This window comes from Lacerta agilis, chromosome 4, assembly GCF_009819535.1.
Source record: "Lacerta agilis isolate rLacAgi1 chromosome 4, rLacAgi1.pri, whole genome shotgun sequence".
Lineage (NCBI taxonomy): Eukaryota > Metazoa > Chordata > Lepidosauria > Squamata > Lacertidae > Lacerta > Lacerta agilis.
Genome location: NC_046315.1, coordinates 68841174 through 68863424, shown reverse-complemented (window position 1 = coordinate 68863424; position 22251 = coordinate 68841174). Strand labels below are relative to the sequence as shown.

Sequence of the window (22251 nt, the reverse complement as noted above, 5' to 3'; positions counted from 1 at the left end):
ATTTCCAGCCATGAAGATTGCTAGGTCATAATGTCTCAATACAATTTGCCAACCTAAAACTTTATCACAGAGAGTGTTATACATATTATCCTCCTAAATGTAACTGAGCTTTTGAGGATATTGGGACTAATCCTTTGAGATAGCAGCAGGTAAATAATCCAAAAGGAGCAATGTAGCCCCATTTTATAAAGTGATCTATTTCCAGTTTCACCACCTTTTTACACTCAAATGACCTCCGTGCACCTGGAGTGCCACAAACATCACTGGGAGTAAGTAAGATCAGGTCTTAACTCCTACGTACTGGCCTGGCTCCCAGGTGACATTAAGCCATGGTTTGATTAGCTTAACTGTGATCTGAATTTACCAGTGCCAGCTAACTATGGTTTGTTTGTGGCCAACAAAACAGAACATGAAACCGTGCTTTGAAGTTGGCTTACAAATCTTAGTTTATGTTAACCATAGTTTCTCATTACAGTACATCCAAACCCTCTATCATGGCTTAATCCTGGTTTGTTTTGATGTCTTACTTCAAAAGCTACAGAGAGAAAAATGGTTAAAAAATTATAATTAGCTTAAATAAGTCATAGTTACTTTGTTCATCTACAAGACATCATGGTTTGTTCAACAAACCTTGGTTAAAACAAACAAGAGTAACTGCAGCCTTGGAGTCAGTTCAGTAGGGCTTGGATTGCACTGTGAAGCTAAAAATGAATTTACTAATCACACAGAAGGCTGTTTACACATGTTAGACCAGTGTTTTTCAACCTTTTTTGGGCAAAGGCACACTTGTTTCATGAAAAAAATCACGAGGCACACCACCATTAGAAAATGTTAAAAAATTTAACTCTGTGCCTATATTGACTATATATAAAGTAATTTTTCAATTTTTCCCACGGCACACCAGGCAACATCTCGCAGCACACTAGTGTGCCGCAGAACAGTGGTTGAAAAACACTGTGTTAGACTATGGACCTGTGTATAATTGTAAGGTAAGACTATAAATTGAATAAAACTCACACGTCAACCCTAAAGGAAACAAAGCCAACTATGCATGTGAGAAATGCTTGCTAATTTTTATTACATCAATCTGTAATTCAGAGTTGTATGCAACCAAGTAATTCTCAGTGTAGACCCACTGAAATCAATGGACAAGTTAGTAATAACTTAAGACTGCAGTCCTAACAACACTTACTGGGGAATAAACACCACTGAATTCAATAGTATTTCTGAGTAGACATGGTTAGGATTACACTCTAATTTAAGTCCATTGATTGCAATGGCTGTAAATTGGGTATGATTTCATTAGATCCAACAATTATTCCTAAAGGTAGGGATAGGGGATAAATTTGATTCAGTTTGCATGGAAAGTTGAAGCTATGAAGTTCACACTTTCCAAAACAATAGGAGATATCTTTCAAAATCTGTACTTATCTAAATTTTGTGATGCAGCTCTTGTAGCAATGCTTATAAAAATGCATATATTAAAGTGTGTGTAAAAATGAACTTATTAGGAAAAATAACATACAAAAATGGTTACATAACTGTGTAAAATTTGTTAGGAGAAATTTGTGCTCAAATACTGAAGAATTTGCATGAGAACTATTTTTTTAATCAAATTGCTGCAGAAATATGGATAACTGAATTTAATTTGAGGGGGAAAATGAGAGACTAAGGGAAATGAGATTTTCAGATCCTTCCAGCATGGTGTAGTGGTTAAGAGCGGTGGACTTTTAATCTGCTGAACCAGGTTCGCGTCTCCGCTCCTCCACATGCAGCTGCTGGGTGACCTTGGGCTAGTCACACTTCTTTGAAGTCTCTCAGCCCCACTCACCTCACAGAGTGTTTGTTGTGGGGGAGGAAGGGAAAGGAGAATGTTAGCTGCTTTGAGACTCCTTCGGATAGTGATAAAGCGGAATATCAAATCCAAACATTTCTTCTTCTTCTTCCATCCTGACCTAAAGATTTCTTTAAAATGCAGTGTGCAACACTGAATACACACACAACTCCAGCCAAGGTTAAAACCTATATAAACTTCTATAAACATGTACAAATCTATTAAAAGGAATCCTTCCGATTCATTGAAACCACTCATCACTTGGTTCATTGCTCATGGCAAACAAGCTGTTACATTTCTGAAAGTTCTAAAATGCTACAAGTATCACATTGAGAGTCTGATTCAAAGCATTTTTGTTTGTTTCACAAAAATGAAGCTTCAGTATTCCTCTAAGTCTGCATTGAATAACCCTCTTAGAAACAGCAATTATTAACAAACCGCTTTGTTAACTAGTATGTATTTTATTGATATATAAATTGCTTGTTTTTAAAATATACTCTAGAAACATAACACATTAAAAAAAGAAGCTTGTATTAAAGGTTAAGAAAATATTTACAAATATTTGTGAAATATTTGTGAAATTTCAGACATAGGATTTTGTTAGAGTCTTTTCAGTACACACTCCCTGAAGACCACAAATCCCCGGAAAGCCATTTTAAGAAAATAATATCTCAGAAGTTAAAAATTGTGTTGATTCATTTTCTTTTGCAGCTGAATGTAAAGACACTCAAACAGAAAACCTCTTTAAGGTTTGTTTTCACTCATTTAAAGCTTGGTAAATAAACACAATCTTTTATAATAATAATAATAATAATAATAATAATAATAATAATAATAATAATAATAAATATCCTATTAATAAGTCAGTAACATCCTATTTCTCCTACCATTGCAGCAGTAGTCCCTCCTAATAGCTTTGTACCTTCCATCAAATGCACACCCTCCCCCCCACACACTCATGCACACATTTACCCAACAATATAACAAGAAGTCCAGGTTTATTAAAAATGCTTCACTAAGGCTCCATCTCTGCTCAATGTATGTTTTGCCACTGAGCTTAACAAGAGACCTGCCCCCTTCAAGAGTAACAGTGCAATCGTAAGCTTGCACTCAGAAGCAAAATGTTTAGGATTGCAGCTGGGAAGAGCAAGCCTATACTCCATAACTCCTAGGGAAGGGAAGGGGGAGAAAGAGAAGGACCCCTGGTGAGGTATAGAAGCATAGAATTCCACTCATCTTTTGCATGCTTGGCCAGCAGCAGTCAAGTCAGAGGCAAATGAAAGAGACGTTTCTGTACTCAAGCCCCACATTGCAAACATAACTGAGCAGTTCCCAACTCATCCAGCCATAGAAGCAGACAGGAAGCAGAAACATCACAGGGCGTCTCCCCTCACACACACACGTACCACTTCAAGATTCAGTTGTGTATACCAGGATCACATGGGTTGCCCAGGAAGTCCTATATCAGCCCGCCCTTTGCTGTCAGTGCCAAAAGAGCCACTGCCCCTCTGAGACCTGATAGCACCCAGTCCCCTGCCTTCCCTTGCTTTGAGTCCCATCCTGAAGCCCAATCCTACTAAGGGGGAAATCATTTCCATCCACTATGCCCTAGCAATGGAAAACAAACAAAAAACAAAAAATGAATGTGGCATAATCATAGGCTTTATTGAACAGCATTTGAGTTGGAGGAGTGGGTGGTGAGGGAAACCACACAGAGGGTTGCCAACCAGTCATCCAAGCAGAGCTCCTGTGCCTCAGAAAGCAACACAATGGTCAGCAGGATGGTGGCAGGATCTGTTTCTCTCATGGCTCCAGCTCCACATTAGGACACTTACTTGACTACCTATTGCATAGCTGGCCTGGAGTTGGCAATGAATCAGGAGCTTGTCTAGTGCAAGTGGGTTGGCAACCATAAGGAGGAACAAAGATGGGTTGGGCCTCCTTCCTGGTCCACTTGGAAAGCAATGTGGGAGACGGTCGTTTACAGCATTCTGTGGAGAGCAAGGGAAGAAAGAGAGCAATAAGCAATATATAACAGATGCAACACAGAGTCCATGAATGTGGGTGCACAGTAGGTGTTTGTGAGGAGGTGAGGAGGAAGAGGGAGTGGGAATGGGAATGGGGTACTTGAGTTCTTGGCCAGAACTCAGTCTCCTTCACCCTGGGAAGGGAAGTGACTGAGTCCATGCTTGCCCTGGTGGGCTGCAGTGCAACTCTCTGTGTGGAGGAACAGCTTATACTACTCCGTGTGCCCAGGATGTGTTCCTGACAGGCAAAAGAGCTCACAAGTCTTTGGCCAGCAGTGGTAATGGCTGGATTGGAGTGTTTGCTTTTGCACTTTCTGAGAGTGACTGTTGCTCCCTGTTTGGGGGGACCAAGTGTTACTGCAATACAATCTAGGCAAGGCATCCATGTGCAAAGAGGGAGAAACTGTGGCAGGAATTCCACTTTGTAGGATAGCTGCCATCTCCCCTTGCTTACCTGTGTGGAGTGCTCTGTTCTTGCAGTTCCAGCTGTGGCAGTGTAGTGGGAGTTGCAGGTTGGTGTTTGTGTCTGGAGTCCTAAGGTGAAGTACCTGTTAGGGTCCTAGATAGAGAAGTGTTAGCAATGTGCTCAAGTCCCTCTGTCTCTTCTGGAGACAGGCCATTAAACGAAACATTCCCTGCTTGTTCAAAGTGCACTTTCTTTATGTTTCCCATCACCAGAGTTTCCCCTATGATCTGAGTGAGGCCTGAAAGACATAGGTCCATGCTAGGTACCCAATTATCTGCACTACGGTCTCTCACTTTGCATAGTGGTATGCTGTGACTGAGTGCTGATTTGCACCATATATTACATGCCCTCATAATGATGTGAATGAGGAAGGAGATGGGTAGGGGAACAGGAAGTTTTGTTTTGTTTTGTTGTGCTCTTCACTAAGTTGAATGGGAGGAATTTTCCTTACATCAGCTCCATGGTCAGTGCCCCACTTTGGCTGCTAGGCCAGCAGAGTTGTGCTGGTATATATACAAGATATGCAGCAGCATGTTTCATGTTCTCCTGTTGTTTGTGGTGCTTCTTCCCTATCCTACAGATAATCCCTCTGCCAGCATAACTGAAGGATAAAATTGAGTTCTAAAGTACTTAGCTATTTTAAGTATAAGTGGTGAAGGCAAGGCACATTTCTGGTATGAAACACTCCTGTTTGTGAGTATTGATTACTTGGTTATTAGTGTTAGTCCAAAGTAGAGGTGTGGGTGGATGTATAAGTAATATGTGCCACAGGTTTGGTATATCAGCAGCAGCACTATATATCCACAAGAAATGCCTGCTAAAATGCTTAATATTTTCAGATCCTAAGCTTTAATCATTTTCACAGCAGAGTTTCAGAGAAGATGAATATATGATAGCTTCCTTCAGATATCTGACAGGCTGTCATGCAAAAGGTGAACAGAGAACAGGGAAACAACCTCAAATGGGTGGAAATGGCAGGGAAGCAGATTTGAACTAAACATTAGGGTAAAGGCTGTTCAATAGTGGGGGGAGGCTGTTGCGGGAGATGGTGGCAGCCCCTTCCTTGGGGGTGTTTAACCAGAGGCTTGACAACAATCTGACAGGGTTGCTGTAGTCAGTGGAGGCTGGCTCATTAGGGCAAAGGGAGCAGTGAACCACCAACCTCAGTCTTCTCTGCTATTTTGCTTACAACCAGTCACAGGGTAGCTCTGGATATCATTGGCTCTGGTTGCTGGTCTTAATGGAACCTAGCCACCACTGGCTGAAGTTGCATCTGGCATGGCAGGACCTTCACTGAGCTAGCCTAGATGACCTCTGAAGTCTCTTCCATTCATGTGAGGCCAGGCTGATTATTAGCGCTGCATATTCATAAAACTAGAATAGTTGCCTTTAAAGCTTACTTTAGCATTTCCCAATCCTAATATTGCTTTGCACTTATCTAATGAACTTCTCTCTCCATTTCCAGCTCATAACACAACGCACAGGCTATGGAATTGTAGAATTAACAGGGTTTTGTTTTGTTTTGTTTTGAACTTTCTGTGCCTTTTATAGGTTCAGGACAAAGGGGAGGGGAAATCAACAGGTACAGCTTTTCCCTCCCTCTGTTTACTGAATCAGGATGGGGGAAACCAACACTCATTTCATTTCTCAGCTACCTGTAACTGTTCATAGCAAACTGTTAGGAAAAGAGTTAGCACTTAAGAAAGTCTCAGTTATAAGTAATGGTTTTTAGAATACAGGGACAAGAGAGAGCATCATTAGCAATTTCTCAAATTAATTATGTTTGCACCTCACTTTTCCTCCAATGAGCTAAGTGCATCTCCTGCTCCTGCTCCCCACTCCCACTGTAACTACAAGCCTGTAAATTAGGGTTAGACTGAGGGCAAATCCATATTGTGGTTTAATGTGGATAGGAAGCATCCTGTACCTCCATTAATTCTCCATTATCCATATTCTCAAAATCACTGCCTTTTCACACTTCCCCCTCCCTCAGTCCATATTTTCTCATTCTCTCTCCTTTTTTTGGAGTATCCCTGGTATGAGAAAATCTGGATTGAGGGAATGGAAAGTGTAGAAAGGCAGGGATTTGGAGGTGGGTGTCATGTGGTCAATGGAGAATTAATGCAGGTACAGGAAACTTACTATCCTCATTAAACAATAGTATGACCCCTGAGAGATGCAGGCTGGCAAAGTTATCTCAGGAACTCCATGGCTGAGCCATGGCTTTCTTAGCTCAAGTTGTACCTGAACCCTGCTTTCCCTGTTATAAGTGCAACACTTTATCCCTATATCTTTGGGAGAAATCAGAAACTAGAAATGTCAGCAGATCCACTTATGTTGTCTGTGGAATGTCAAGGATTGGTCAGTTAAGATATATGGTAATATCCCACCTATCGGGGGGGGGGGAAAGAACATTGCATGCAGGAGGTTCCAGGTTCAATCCCTGGCATCTCCAGTAGAATGGACCAGGTTAACAGGTGATGAGAAAGACCTCTCTGCCTAAGACTCTGGAGTGCTACTACCTGTTATACAAAACTAGGAAAGACAGACAAAAAGTAGGAAACGGTATAAGGCAGACATTACATGAGTGGTTCACATACCATCTGGTATTTTACAAAAAAAAGAAGAAGATGCACGCAAATGAGAATGTAAGTACCCTGAATAGTATGCTTCTCTCAAACAACATTCTCTTTAATGGTTCAGTCAGGGGTGAATAGAAAAAGTGCCAGCGCCAGATTCCAACTCACCTTCCCAATAATGATAGAGAAAAGTAGAGAGACTGATGCTCAAGTGTTGCTTGTTCCCAGGGACAGCAGCAACTATATATTTAGACTTTAAAGCAGGCTTCACCAGCCTGATGCCCTCCAGCTGCTGTTGGAGTGTAACTCCCATCAACCCCAGCCAGCACAGGACACATTGGCAAAGGCTGCTTTAAAATGACATAAATATACATTCTCACAACATTTCCGCATCAGGGAGACAAAGCATAACTTCATTTGAGTTCCCCCCCCTACTACATACTAAAGTTATATAAGGTGATATATTCATTTGCAAACTGAAGTTGCTGTGTATTCATAGTAATGGCCTGATCCAATGTAGGTTCACTCCCGCTGAGTTCCATGGATTTACTTTCAAGGAAGCATTGCACAGAATTGGGTTTGCAGAATCATAGCACCATGATCCTAAATGCATTTACCTGGACAGTAATTCCAAGTAATTGCTTAGGAGTTAGGTGTTAAGTGATGCACAGCAATTTTAATTAGTAAAAATCCTATATTTCATTATACAGTGTCATGCTATAAATTTCTGGAGGGCTGAGGTACAGTTAGTGCGAGTTACAAATTATTTCTCTCAACTTGAATATATTCTGTTGCGTAACTTATATAAAGAGACTTCACCATGTACTGAAGTAATAAGAGCTATGCATACTGCATATAGAAACCTGCAGTTTCACAACCTGTACAAATGTGATGCTGTTTAATCGTGTGTCGTGTATATGAATTTACACACCCGCTCATCCACAAGAATAAATGAAATATATTAATAAAACTTACACTTTGTGAAACAGCTTGATATATGAAAAAAATATTTTCTTCTACATACATTAGCCCTACTACCCTTCCTGCAATGGGGTTCAACCCCAAAGGGACAATATATCAGAAATCTGTTATGCACAACCCTAATTGAAATGAATGAGAGCAATGCAAAAACACCAACATGCTCTTCAGTAGCTCCCATTCATTTCAAAGTGAGTGTGCACAGGAGAAAAACCCTATGAATTGCATCTCCATTTATTCTAATTTTTTATTAAGAAATGTGCATCATATTTCAGATGAGAGAGAGAGAGAGAGAGAGAGAGAGAGAGAGAGGAGTTGTTTGTTGAAGATTTACTGAAAATCATGTGGTAATTTAGATAGTGTTCAGGCACAAGGAGCCTACCATTGTAGGGAATAGTTTTCAGCAAAAATGTTCTAGTTGTTTTAGACATCTGCTTGTGACCTTTTACTTGCTCACAGAGTCTTGAGCAGCAGGCATTTCAGCTGAAGAGAGGAGAAGATGATAAACAAATGGATTCAGCAATATAGTTGCTAGGCATGTAAACATGGATGACATTGCTGCTGTAATCACATTAGTTCGTAGGGTGCATTAACAATAACATCAAGACTGATCAACTAGCCAGGTCAGAAGATCTTTGAGGTGCAATGCGAGCAGGAGCAAAATTCACTGGATATCACTATAGAAGGGCATCTCTCTCTCTCTCTCTCTCTCTCTCTCTCTCTCTCTCTCTCCAGACTATATAAACAAGGCTTCATGGGTAGGAAGTCACCTTGAGGCAATGCAATGCAACATCATCTCAAATCACAGAGTTGCACTTTGAGTACATGGAGGGGGGAGGGTTAAAACAAAATCCATTTCCTTCTTGTCTCCCTTCCCCATTAGTGTCCCTCTTAATTGGTGCATATGCAGTGTGAGACAGAGGTAGTGTATCTGTCTCACACAGCGTATATACCAATTATGGGTGAATACATCATGTAGTCTCTGCTCTCATTCCTAGACCCTCTACTGTCTACAGTACAGCCTGAAGGTTTATTGCCTTCCCCTCTCCATTTCAGAAAGACACCTCAGTTCGATCATCTCCATCTAGTCACTGTGTCTTACATTCTCCCCTGCCACTATTTTACAGAAGGCTAGGGTAAGAGAGGTCAATATGATACACTGTCATCATCATCATTTTAATCTCCTATGAGGCTGTCCACATACTGTCTTCCCTGTACAGGCAATATAAGAAGAGAGCTGACTTCACTTCCTGATATTTATAATATAGCAACACACACATTTACTGGCTTTGCAATTGAACACATTGAGTGCAATCCACCTCCCACTTAATTCAATGGCAAAATTCCCTACTGATTTATTTTAATGGAATGGGATTTCATCCACTATCAGAAAAGCTTGGGGGGTGGGGAAGTTGATTTAAATGCAGAGCTATTATCTAAAAAGGATGCTTATCCCAGCCCCAATACTATTTCAAATGCTTTTTCCATTAATTAGTAAATACCCCACCAAAAAAAAACCCCCACCCCAAACCTTCAATGGGTATTTCAAAATGCAAATCTATGCAAAAGTGAAATGTATAATATGCAAAATCATTCCCAAGTGTTTATGCCATGAACCATATTTTCTGCCTTTGGAATCTTGCACACACCAGATCTAATTTTCAATTACTTTCTTGATTTCCCACCTTCTGAATTCACAAAGCGTTCGTTCCTTCTGTCACAAGAGCTTACCTTTATGGTCTGTTTAGCAGTGCAGCTACCTCCTGCATACCAATTTAGGGGCTGCAAAGACAACCTAACAGTCCTTGATCGCAGCCTCACACCTTCCCATTCACACATAGATCTTGTGTGCATTTTGAAACCCTAGGGGTTTTTTTTTAAGAAGACAGCAGCAACTAACGCTTCCTCTCTTGCTCAGACATCTACTTCTATGTTTCTTTAGCACACACACACACACACACACACACACACACACACACACACACCCCTTCTCCCAAACTCCCCATTTGTTGAATTACAGGTAACATGATGCAGAGAGGCCAGCGCAGACACGAAGAGGTTACTTCGCATTTTCTCCAGATTTAAATCCCCAAGGAAAACCACGAGTAGAGGAAGAGCTGACCAGGGATCGGTGCCCCCCATCCTCATACACAGACACTTAGGGTGATGATGACTGTATGAAGAAGCAGCAGCCCGAACAGCCTGGTACTGCAGTGCTTTCTGGAGGATCAGACAGACAGCTATTCTCATGGTTGAGGTTGGGTCGTCCGTCCCCCCCAATTAAAAAAACAAAAACAAAAAACCAACAACCCACCTTTGCTGCTGCTGCAAATGATTGTTTCAGAACTTTTCTCGCCCCCATTTGTAAACAAGATGCGTGGGAAAACTCACCGGGTCGTCCTGATCTCTGTCTGAAGGTCAATCCCGGGCTAGCTTGGATGCCAGTTTTCCTCCAGGGGCTCCGGGAGGTTCGGGTCCGATTCCTGGCCCTTCTTTTTCTCCCCTTTCCCTGTCTCGCGTCTTCCCTCCTTCCTGGCCGTCCTCCCCGATCCGTGTGCGGCAACACGAAGGATCCCCTCTACTCAGCCTTCCTCGCCCAGCAGCCTCGTCGCCGACGATCAGATGCCATGGTCGCAATCCACATCGCGGCAGATGTACCACAGGATCACATAGAGGATGAGCAGGATGGCGAAGATGAACAAAGCCACCAGAATCGCCTTGGTCACCGGGGAGATGAGGGACTGCATGACCCCCGCGCGAGAGCCGCCCGAGGAGCTCGCTCGCCAGTCGGCAGCCCGCGTCGGAGAAGTGAGGCACAAGCCCGCCGAGGACGGACCAGACAGGCTCTCCTCTCCCCGCAGAGGAGGAGGAGGAGGCGGCGGCGGCGGCGGCAGCCTCCACACCGAAGTCCCCCCGTCGCCTGAAAGAGCCCCGCTAAAACCTGGGCTGCCTCCGCATTGGTTCGTGCCAAGCTGACAAGGCGAGGGCGCGAGGCTGAGGCGCCGGGCGAGCGGGCTTCCCTGCCGCCTCCTCGTCAGGGCGCCCGGAGAAGAGGCAGGCGGACTGGCTGACGGACTGACCCCGCAGGGCTCTCACCAGCCGGCACTTGCCCGCTCCGGCAGCCGCGGCCGCGAAGGGGCTCGGGAGCTGAGGGGGCAGGCGGCGAGAAGTTAGCCCGCCCAACGGTGCGGCCATGGGCGCCCCGCGCGCGCCGCCGGGAGGGCTCCTCGGTGGGTTTTGGAGGGCTAAAAGAAGAAGGATGCTGTGGCCGGGGGGCGTCGCCTTCCCTTTCAGTCAGAGGCGGGCTGAGGTGAGGCGGCGCGGCTCGGGGTGCCGGCGCTGGCGGCTGCTGCTGCTGCTGCCGCCGAGCGAGCGAGCGCCTTCAAAGTTGGGCGGCGGCGAGGCGACAGCCCGCAGGTGGTGGTGGGGACAGTTGGGGAAAGCCAGGCTCCTCCTGGGAAGCTCCGTGAGGAAAGCCATGAAAGGGCAACGCCAGAGGGGGAGAAACCGGGCGGCTCTGGGGCGCGAGCGGCGGAGGGCGCGCGCCTGGAAGTTCCTTCTGGCCGCTCCGCCGCGGTGCTTCCCGCCTGCGCTTGTCCGAGTGCGTCTGTGCGCGCTTCTGCAGCGGAGGCAGCCGGCTCGCCGCAGACGCGAGACCCGCCTGATTAGTATTCCGCCCAGCAGCGCGCCTTCGCTCTTTTTCCCGCCTCCTTCCCACTCGCCCGCCCGCCCCTCGCGCCTGGTCTAGTCCTTCCTCTCCCTCATACCGCCAGTGTAGCCGGGGAAACCTCGGCTGTCATTGACTCTCTCTCTCTGTGTGTGTGCTGTGACTGTAATTACAAGGGAGTATGAAATGCTGAGGGAGTGAGTGTGTAGCAGAAGGGGGAGGGGGTTGTAAACGACATGCCCCCCCCCCACCTCCTGCTTAACTGACGTCTCCCCTGAGAAGCCTGAGGTCTCCCAAACTAGATGTGGAGAGTCCTGTCCTCTCCTTTCAAGGAGGCAGACCGAAGGTTCACGCTCAGGTGAGAGTGGCAGGCAAAAAGTGCACTACCTCCGACCGCCGAGGAAAGACAGTCAGGCTGCCACTTATGGGGAGCGTGCCTGCAACTGGAGTTTAGGCGCGCGCACACACACAGTCACCACATGTTGACTGCGGCAGGGAATGGCTCCCTAGCAGTGTTTTTTTCCTGGGGGGATGCAGGGGGACGCATAGCCCTAAACATTTTGTGCATCTAGGTTTGACCTCATTGAGGGGCAGTATTTCAATATGAGCAGGAAAATGAAAGTACCCCTAAACATTTTTTTAAAAAAAGAAAAGAAAAAAGCACTGCTCCCTAGCATGTGTGAACAGCTATCGGGGATCCCTCTCAAACACCACAGACAGAGCCTGGGCATAGCTTCAACGAATGCCCTGCAACCCACGACCTCATGGGCCCTCTAGTCTCTCCCACCGCCAACAAAAATAAAATAGGCCTACCTGTTTACCTGACGCTGACACAAAAGCTCACATACTATATCAATGAATGAAATGTTAATGTCTTTCCCTTTTCCTTCCCTCTCTCTTCCTACTTTTCTTTTCATCCAACCCCATATTGCCTAGAATAGTAACACCCCAGTCTGAATGACTGACTTGTTTGAAGGATTCTGTGGCTTGAAAACAGAGACTCTGGATGTACCCAAGAAAGTATTGAATAAAGACAATTAGACAAACCAACCAACCAACCACAGTCTATCTCATCCGTTAACGTTTTTCAATTGGAAAGCCATGAAATCTGATCCTGCAAAGGCCCAGTCTAGGTATTGTGACTGCCGCCTTCTTCTCGAAGCGACTAACATGAGTTTGGCCAAACTGCGGGAGGCAGTGGAGGATAGGGGTGCCTGGCGTGCTCTGGTGGTGGTCCATGGGGTCACAAAGAGTCAGACACAACTGAACGACTGAACAACAACAACACCTTCTTTTGTACCTAAGGGGCAGATAATATGTGGTAGGTAAATAAGACATTTTGGGTTGTAGTTGAGGAAATTTCCTCTGCACCAGCACGAAAGCCCCAAAACATACTCCACAAAGCACATAGTAAACTTGCTGCAATGCAGGTTATCTATCACCTTATAACAGGCACTGTATGGAGCAGTTACAGAAATCTCAGTATGGTGCCTATCTGTTATTCTGAGGTGTGGGCTGAAGAAGTACCAAATACCAGTTTCTGTGCAGCCTGGGCCTATTCATATTTATTTGGGAGTCCCTATTATTTTACACCCATTAGTAAGTGTGCATAAGAGTAGAGCTTTAGCTGTGTTAAGTTGGAAAAGGCTCGTTTGCTTGTGGTCTGGTGTTCAGGGGTGCCAATGCACTTCCAGATTCCCTACTTATGAAATCATCCACATGCAGACTAATCTAAAGACAGAGACACTAGCTGTCATAAATAAAGCCTGATTGGATTTATTCTGATGACTTTTTGCAGAGAATAGGAAAATAACGCAATGAACTAGCTGAAAAAACTAATTTTAGGGAAGTCAATCTGTTTCAGGTCACCGCCTCCTCCCCCTCCCAGATATCTTTGGCCAGTGCAGGACAAAATAACAAGCTTTTGGTTCCTTTACAACAATGGTTTTTGCAAGGACAGCTAGAACAATTTCACTTTAGCAGTCAGTATCCTCAGCTAAGCTAGTCATTGATGATAACAGACAATACCTTGTGTGTTTGACAGAAACATCCAGCATCCCAGGAAGCAAGACTAGAAACATCTGAGGGCTGCCAGGTCAGGATAACACAAATGAAGATCAAACACAATATCAATATATGGTAAAGGGATATAAATCCAGATACTCTGCGGTGTGAATACACTGTATGAAACTCAAGATTAAAACGTTATGTTTCAGCTCTGAAAGAGTGAACCACACAGATGGGAGGCAAGAATGCAATGCCTGTGGCATATATTTTATTCATGAAATACATTTTGCTTCACAATGACATTTTTGCTCTACATATATGGGGGGGGGGGAGCCAGAATGTCAGTTGTTTCTGATGTATCACTGTATATACTGTACCACGTGACTAGAAAATATGAGCAATACATAGTCAAAAATGACAAAATTGTCAAGAGCCATGAATAATAGTTTAAACGAATAAAAGAAAATGTGTAAATCTGTATCAGGCTGAATGGAAAACAAACTAAATGAAATATTGATCCTGCATGCATCCTGTCAGATAAGTTGGTATACATTCATTTTGTCCAATATAAGAGCCGGATGTTTTAAGTTGTTTGTTTTTCTTCTCATTTATGACAAAAGTCATTTCTCTGCTCTAAATGTAATCCACCTGCCTATATTCTGAAATCATATAATCATAGAATTGTAGACTTTGAAGCAACCCTGAGGAGCATCTTGTTCGAACTCCTGCAATGCCAGGGATTGAACCTGCAGCCTTGGAACTATCAGCACCATACTCTAAGCAGTTGTAATGTAAGGTGACAAAAAACTGAGGAGGGAATTTTAAAGGTCTTAAAAAAGGGAAATGTTTTTAGAAGTCAGAACTTACAAGGGAATTGGGAATTCAAAATTTTAAATAAAGTTGCTGATGGAAGGCAATCTGGGCCACTGAGGCCACCTGAGCCTTGAGTAACCACAAAGGGTCCAGGAGTACCCCCAAGCTACGAACCTACTCCTTCAAAGGAAGTGTAAGCCCATCAAGAGCAGGCGACCTCCCACCCATCTGGTCTAGAGAACCACTAACAGTGCCTCAGTCGTATCTGGATTGAGTTTCAGTCTGTTGGCTCTCATCCAGTCCATTACCCAGCACTTCCATTGCCTCACCTGCAGATGTAAAGGAGAAATAGAGCTGAGTGTCATCAGCATACTACTGACAACATATACCAAACCTCCAGATATCCCCACCCAGTGATTTCATGTAGATGTTAAACATGGGGGATAGGATTGAGCGTTGTGGAACCCCAGACTGAAGGTTCCTGGGGGATGAAAAGCATTCCCCAAGCAGCATCCTCTGGGAACGACCATCCAAGATGGGCTGGAACCACAGCAAAGTGGTGCCACCCACCCCTAGTTTGGACAGTTGCTCCAGAAGGATACCATGGTCAATGGTATCAAAAGCCACTGAGAGGTTGAGAAGAATTAACAGGGACATGTCTCCCTTGTCTCTCTCAACAGAGGTCATCATACAGGGCGACCAAAGCCGTTTCTGTGCCAAAACCAGCCCTAAACGCCAATTGAAATGAATCCAGAAAATCAGTTTATTCCAAAAGCGCCTAGAAAAATGACCTTTTAAGTTAATGAAGTCATACTCTTCCACAGTCGGGAACACAGATAAAAACTCAATGAATCTTTTCTGTCTCTGAGTCTACACAGAACTGGTATTAAAGGTAAAATACATTTCTCATAATCCACTATCACCATAGACTCTTAGTTCCTGAAATAGTACATTGTCAGTATTAATTCTCTGGGTATTATCTCCCCACAACATTTCTTTAAGTTCTATTTTCAGATGACTTTGTAAAACTTTTATATTTAACCTTTTAATAGGCTTGCCTCTCTCCTTAGCCTAAGCAGTCTTTCTGGATACAGTTGCATTTATAAATTCAAATATGCATTCTTATACATTCTTACAGTAGTTATCAACAGCGTTGTTATTATCATCAGTGTAGTTATGATGGTGATTATTTTTCCTGTGATCTTCATCATCACTGCAATCAGTTGCCACATAGAAGCAGAATGTATACCAAGGAGGTTCTCAAGCTATCTATTTGTTTAGGTTTTCATACCATTTAGTTTAACAAAAATATCTAAATGGTATACATAAAAACAACAACTCCCAATAAAATTTCCTAAGAACTAGGCAAAAAGAAAATGCAACTGTGTATCACAAATGAAATGGAGTAGTGTACAAAGAAACAAAATTAAAGGCCATGAAAGCTTGGAGATATGTATACATTTTAAAGAGGTTTTTACGGCCATTACCATCTCCATCTCACAAATTATCCAAAGGATGGTATTTCAGAGAGTGGGTGTTTTCACCAAGAAGACTTCCTTTCATGTCATGAAGTGGTAGTGTGCTGGTTGTGGAATGACAGGCAAAAAAATCTTAAATATCAGCATGGTCTGTACAAGGGAGGGGGTTTGATATATACAGTACCATGGCCCCAAATTGTTTAGGACTTTAAAAGTCAACAAAAAAAACCATGAAGCTGGCTCAGTTTGGGGTGTTCATTTTTATTGATTTTTCACTACAAATAGCGCAAAGTAGACTATCACATGAAGTGAATATCACCGAACATCACAGATGCCTAGTCAACAGAAGCAAGCAGGCCCAAAAGCAAATAATAAAGAATTTTCCACATCTCTTGTACAGACACATTTTCTAGTATACATGCCTGAGGTCTTGAAAAATGTCTCATCACAATGTGGAAAAGTGCAGTTATCGCATTTGTAAATGCAATATTCCTTCAAACTCATCCATGTTTGGATGTCCTTTAGCCTTTCAAAATCACACCATCTGTTTCTCTAATAATGTTAACTTTTGAACCTGTTATCTCTACATTTGTATAGAAATAAAAGGTTTTCCCACTCCCCTGCTGTTGCTAACCTACCTGCTGTTGACAAGTACATAATCAAAACTTTGTACACCAAACTTAGACTGTCTCCCTTGAAACTAGATAAAGTACTGACTTCATGTCCCTCATTATACATACTCCAAAATGAACCAACCACGTCAGTCGTCACAGCCCCGCCACATATGACAGTAAGTGCCTACCACAACACACCCTCTCCAATTGCTTTTGTTGCTGGATTGGTGGGGCGCAGATGGCACTATGGTCTAAACCACTGAGCCTCTTGAGCTTGCCAATCATAAGATCAGCAGTTCGAATCCCCACAACGGGGTGAGCTCCCGTTGCTTTGTCCAAGCTCCTGCCCACCTAGCAATCCAAAAGCACACCAGTGAAAGTAGATAAATAGGTACTGCTGTGGCAGGAAGGTATATGGCATTTCCATGCGCCCTGGTTTCCATCATGGTGTTCCATTACACCAGAAGCGATTTAGTCATGCTGGCCACATGACCCGGAAAGCTGTCTGCGGACAAACACCAGCTCCCTTGGCCCGAAAGCAGAGATGAGTACCGCACCCTATAGTTGAATTTGACTGGACTTAACCATCCAGGGGTCCTTTACCTTTTACTCGGTTGGTAAACAGTATCTACTTTTTGTGAGGTCATATACTACTTGTATAAAACTTCTGTAGAAATTTCTTGCATTATTTTTTTTAAAGAGAAAGCTGGAGTTAGGGATGTGGTGTATCTTACATAAGAGGGATTCCACCCCCCCCCCCAATACAACAAGCACGAACTGTTGGTTCTCAAGTATTCCAAGCTGGAGACCCGAAACTCACAAATCATTTCTACAGCACTTTGCTGGGGACTTTTTGCCATATGTTTACATGAGGAAGAGCGAGATAAGAGCAGTAACATCTCACTGCTCTCCAGTTTTCTTCATGCTGACACTTGGTAACATTCTGTAATCTGTTATATCAGAGTATTAAGGGAATGAAGCCTGGGCTTTTGACTCAGCATGATTCAAAGTTTTGATCCAGATAAGACCTGTACAGGCCGAAGTGAAATACACAGCAGAATTTAGGACTTTGTCAGTTGCCAGGGCTACAGCAGTAATTTCAAAGTATACCACTTTTACTACTTTGCTTGGACTTGTGAGAGCTACCAACTAGGGCTTATTTCCACTTGATACCACTTTCACCCCAGTACTACATGAAGACATGCTGAAAATTGGAACATTGCCATTCAATGTATTTTTATGACTTCCTGAGATGCTTGCCCTTGTGTATATGAAACTCATGTGCACAGTTACCTAAACTCATGCTTTTTTTTTAAGCTAATACATATGTTCATATAGTAGAAATAGGGCAGCTGAAAGGGGGTACAATGGGTACTGCTGCACTGGGCCCAGTTCCAGTTGGACCCCTAGACCATGAGCTTTCATGTTTTTAAAAAGTATGTCTCTAGTCCTTGCAGGATAAACAGCACCACACAAAGCAATTGCTGCTCACACCTTTCAGTTTAGCCTATGAATGAAGTCACAGGTGTGATTGATGAGTGCTGTAGAGAGATTTGGAGTCCTACAAGTCCAAGGAAACACCCTAAAATAGCTCAAAATGACTCAGGAAGCCCCTTGTCCAGCAGAGAGGATTTATGGTTCACAAAAATAGAGAAGGAATTTCTAGTGCATATGCCACTAGCATAGAAGCCAATTCCTAAGTGCCAAGGTCTCTTCACATTCCCCAATACAATATTTCAGGGGGTCATGGCTCCCCAAGTTGTGGGCATTGCCATTCAAATGGTGTGTATGTGCCACATCTTGTGATTGATTATGCCAGCTGAGGCTTACCTGGGCTCCCCCAATATTTAATTCAAGTTGGCACCCCTGGCCACTTTTTTTTTGTCCAAATACAGACCATTGGTACTATTTGGTTTACTTTGAAGCAGCTCCTTGTCTTGTTGTTGTTGTTGTTGTTGTTGTTTTAAATGATTTTTATTGGTTGTACATATAACCACATTACCTAACATCATACCCTCTTATTTTATCTCTTTGGCTCATCTGAGCCTAACAACTTCCCTCCCTCCCATCTGATGGTTTACAAAATTAAACTTTACATCTTTACATTTCACTTCGCTTCCTATCCTTGTTATGTCGTTCCCTAAAATATTATATTATTCAACTTGAATAGGTAGCAGTTTCGTCTTACAGATCTTCAGATAACCCTGCTAATGATGTTAATTGCTTACAGTTATCTTTCCAGTCCTTTTGGAATGCTTGGTCTCGCTGGTTCTGGATTCTTCCCATCAGTTTTGCCAGTTCTGCAAAGTCCATCAACTTCATCTGCCACTCTTCTTTTGTTGGTAACTCCTGTTGTTTCCATGTTTGGGCTAACAAAATTTTTGCCGCAGTTGTTGCATATAAGAACAATTTTTTTCTCTTGTCTCAGTATCTTTCTACCCACTATACCCAATAAAAAAGCTTCTGTTTTTTTTAACAAAAGTGTTTTTAAACATTTTAAACATTTTCTTTAGCTCACTATATATCATTTCCCAGAAAGCTTTTACCTCTTTACATGTCCACCACATATGGTAAAAAGTACCTTCCTTTTCCTTACATTTTCAACATTCATTTTTTGTTCTATACATTTTAGCCTGTTTAAGTGGTGTTAAATACCACCTATACATAATTTTCATAACATTTTCTTTAAGCGTACTGCATGCTGTAAAATTAATACCTTCATTCCATAACCTCTCCCATTCTTCTAACTGTATATTATGTCCAATATCTTTAGCCCAATGTATCATTTCCGATTTTACCTCCTCATCTTTAGTATGCCATTCCGATAATAATTTATACATATTTTAAGTTGTTTTTTCATCTTCCCTGATAGATAAGTAATCTTTACCAGATAAAACAATTGGAAATCCAGGATTTTTGTGCATCTATGACTGGGCTATGGCATGTCCACCCAAGAGCAAAAGGTAGCAGCAAAGACATGTGCTTTCTAACTCTCGATTAATTTCATGCAAAATATCATTTCCCACCCTGAGTATGTAAACATTAAAAAATACACTGCAAACAAGAGACATCACTAGCATACCCATATTGCAGAGGGGTATTGTGGTTAAGAAAGTATGGCTTGAGCCAACTCTGCAAATTAGCCCAGTGTTGCTATTTTAATATTGCTTCAGGGATGTGGGCCGAGAGAGAAAAAGACTGCAACAAAAGATATAGAAAGGTTAAGTTCTTAATATGGGAAGCATATAGGTCTGACGTACAGCAGGGTGAAGCTAGAAGCATATCAACAAGGGAACAATTGGGAAGATTTAATAGCCTTTATCAGAATGGACACAGGTGAGTATGGAGGAGGAACAAGTATCCATTTCCCAAAAATAGAAGCTGCAAAGTTTTAATCTTTCAAAAAGTTAAACTAATTTAGGGTGAGCACTCATTTTCCCTTATCTTTGGGAATGTGCCAGAACAACAGATGAGCATGTTCAGTGACTGAAAAACACAGACAATAGACATGATGTAGATAGGCAAATCATTCAGAGGCGCTTGAATTAAGATGACAAGTCAACTTTGGAGTCACTGGGAAGCTTTCCAGGCATTTGTGGGCAGTCTGTGCTTTCAGGCCAATGACATTGCCATAGAATAGATATATGTATGGCTCCCTCCATAGCATCCATACATATTCCTAGCTGACGGAGAAAAATGTTTCTTCAGCTCCTATGCTCCAAAGCCTGCCCTCTAGCAATGACATCTTCATCATCTGGGCCCAAAGGAAAAAACCAGTCCCTTTAAAATGCTACCCTACCCTCAGACAGTGATTAGATCAGCCCCAACAGCAAAGTTACATTCTGGACACCACAGTGCCTCTATCTGATTAATATTGATATAAACAACACACTGGGAACCAACCGACTAGATTTACTTATATGTAAATGCTTCTAGCTTCTACCTAAAAACACCATGCAGTCTATATTTTGTTCATAGAATCAAAGAGTTGGAAGGGTCATTCAGTCTAATTTCCTGCAATGCAGGAATCACAGCTAAAGCATCCATGACAGATCCAACCTCTGCTTAAAACCCCCCAAGGAAGGAGAGCCCACTATCTTCTGAGGGAGTCCATTCCACTGTCTCTTACTGTCAAAAAGTTATTCCTAATGTTTAGTCAGAATCTCCTTTCTTGTAGCTTGAATCCATGGGTTTGGATCCCACCCTCTGGAGCAGAAGAAAACAAGCTTGCTCCATCTTCCATAATAATAATAATAATAATAATAATAATAATAATAATAATAATTTATGTGCCAATGGACAGGATTACAGCACAGATTTGCTTCCTTAGGGAAGTAATATTTGCTGCAGAAGAGGAAAAGTCAAAAGAACTTGATTCTGCCAATAGGTAAAAGAGGACCGTAGCCTTGCCTGGAGGTTTACAATCTTTCAACATAAGCACATATGAGCTCACCTGGATCAAGGCAGTGCATCATCTAGTCCAGCATCCTATTTTCACAGTGAGCAACTGTACTTCTTCTTTGAAGCCTACAAACAAGGCATGAGCACAGGGCCAGTTCCGGCAGCCAATCAGACTTGGCACTGGCTCATTTACAGCAACTGGAATTCAGAAGCATACCATCTAAGACATTAGGGAAAATACACAGCAACCGAGATTGTATTTACTGTGAGTACAAGGGAAAAGATGGACGACAGCAATTTTAAACATATCCATGTCCACGAAAAGCATTATTACAGATGTGGAACAAGGCTCATCCTATTGAAAATTAGAACAAAAGCACTCCCAAACAACCTACACCAATGGTCATGAAGTGATCAGATTTTTCTCACCCAGGCTAAATTAAATCCAGAGAGACTAAGCTCTGCTGAAAATAGACCATTATGAAAGTGTTACATTTGCATAAAGCAAAGATAAAACTAATAGGCTTTTCTCACACTTGAAGTGATTAAATTAAGTTAGTCATTCTCTTTAAACAAGGTGTAGCATCTTCTAGGAACCATTGCCAAACCATTTCACCAAACATGCTCAGATGTTTGTTTGCTGAGCTTCTGGGGAAAGCTGTCACCTCCCAGCAGAAATAAAATGATGATTGCTACTGCTTTAGGTCAGCAGTCAAAAAACCGTGCGAGTAAATCCCATGTGCTCAAGGAAGCTTTGGAGTGGTGCTCAGGATCCTTCCAACTTCTCTAGCCTACGTGGCAATCCACTTTAACACTTAAATAGAATAGAGTTACACCCTTCAGCTGGAGAGAGGAAAAGCACAGCCATGAAGACAGTACATAAATCAAAAAGAGGAAAGGGAAACACATGCAAGTTGGGGGGACTGGGGTAGAGAAGATAAGGGGAAGATTTCCCTAGCAACTAAATCTTACAGATTGAAGTGCTGGGAAAATGACACATCTCTACAACAAGGGCATTGCAATGCAGCAGGTGTTAAGTAATTGCTCTGTGGTGCTTGCCCCTGTGATGTTTCCCCAACCAATATGATCTTTCGCTTCCTGCACAGAAAATACACTGCATACCCGGTATTCCATACCAGTGGACAGTTTCAGAAGCTAGAATTGCCGTGACCATGAGAACTGTCATTCTCTCCTTCAGGCTCGTACCCTGGATGGCAAACTCTGGAGGAGATGGAGAAGAAGAGAAGAAGGGTGGGTGTATGCTAAAACAGAGGAAAGCCTTTCCATTTGTCTGTCCCTGTCTGGTTATAGTGTGGTCAGTGCCAGATTTACGTATAAGCTAAACAAGCTACAGCTTAGGGCCCCACCCCCCTAAAAAATTAAAGGG

The 22251-nt window shown here is 42.8% G+C and overlaps 1 protein-coding gene across 1 annotated transcript in view; it reads right to left on the bottom strand.

Annotated features, from left to right (window-relative positions):
• Positions 1–10374, bottom strand: part of ZBED1 (zinc finger BED-type containing 1) — a 127393-nt gene extending 117019 nt beyond the window's left edge. Inside the window, exon 1 of the mRNA XM_033147474.1 lies at positions 10276–10374. The gene's annotated coding sequence lies outside the window, so the exon portion shown is untranslated. The remainder of the gene's footprint in view (positions 1–10275) is intronic.
• Between the last annotated feature and the right edge of the window lie 11877 nt (positions 10375–22251).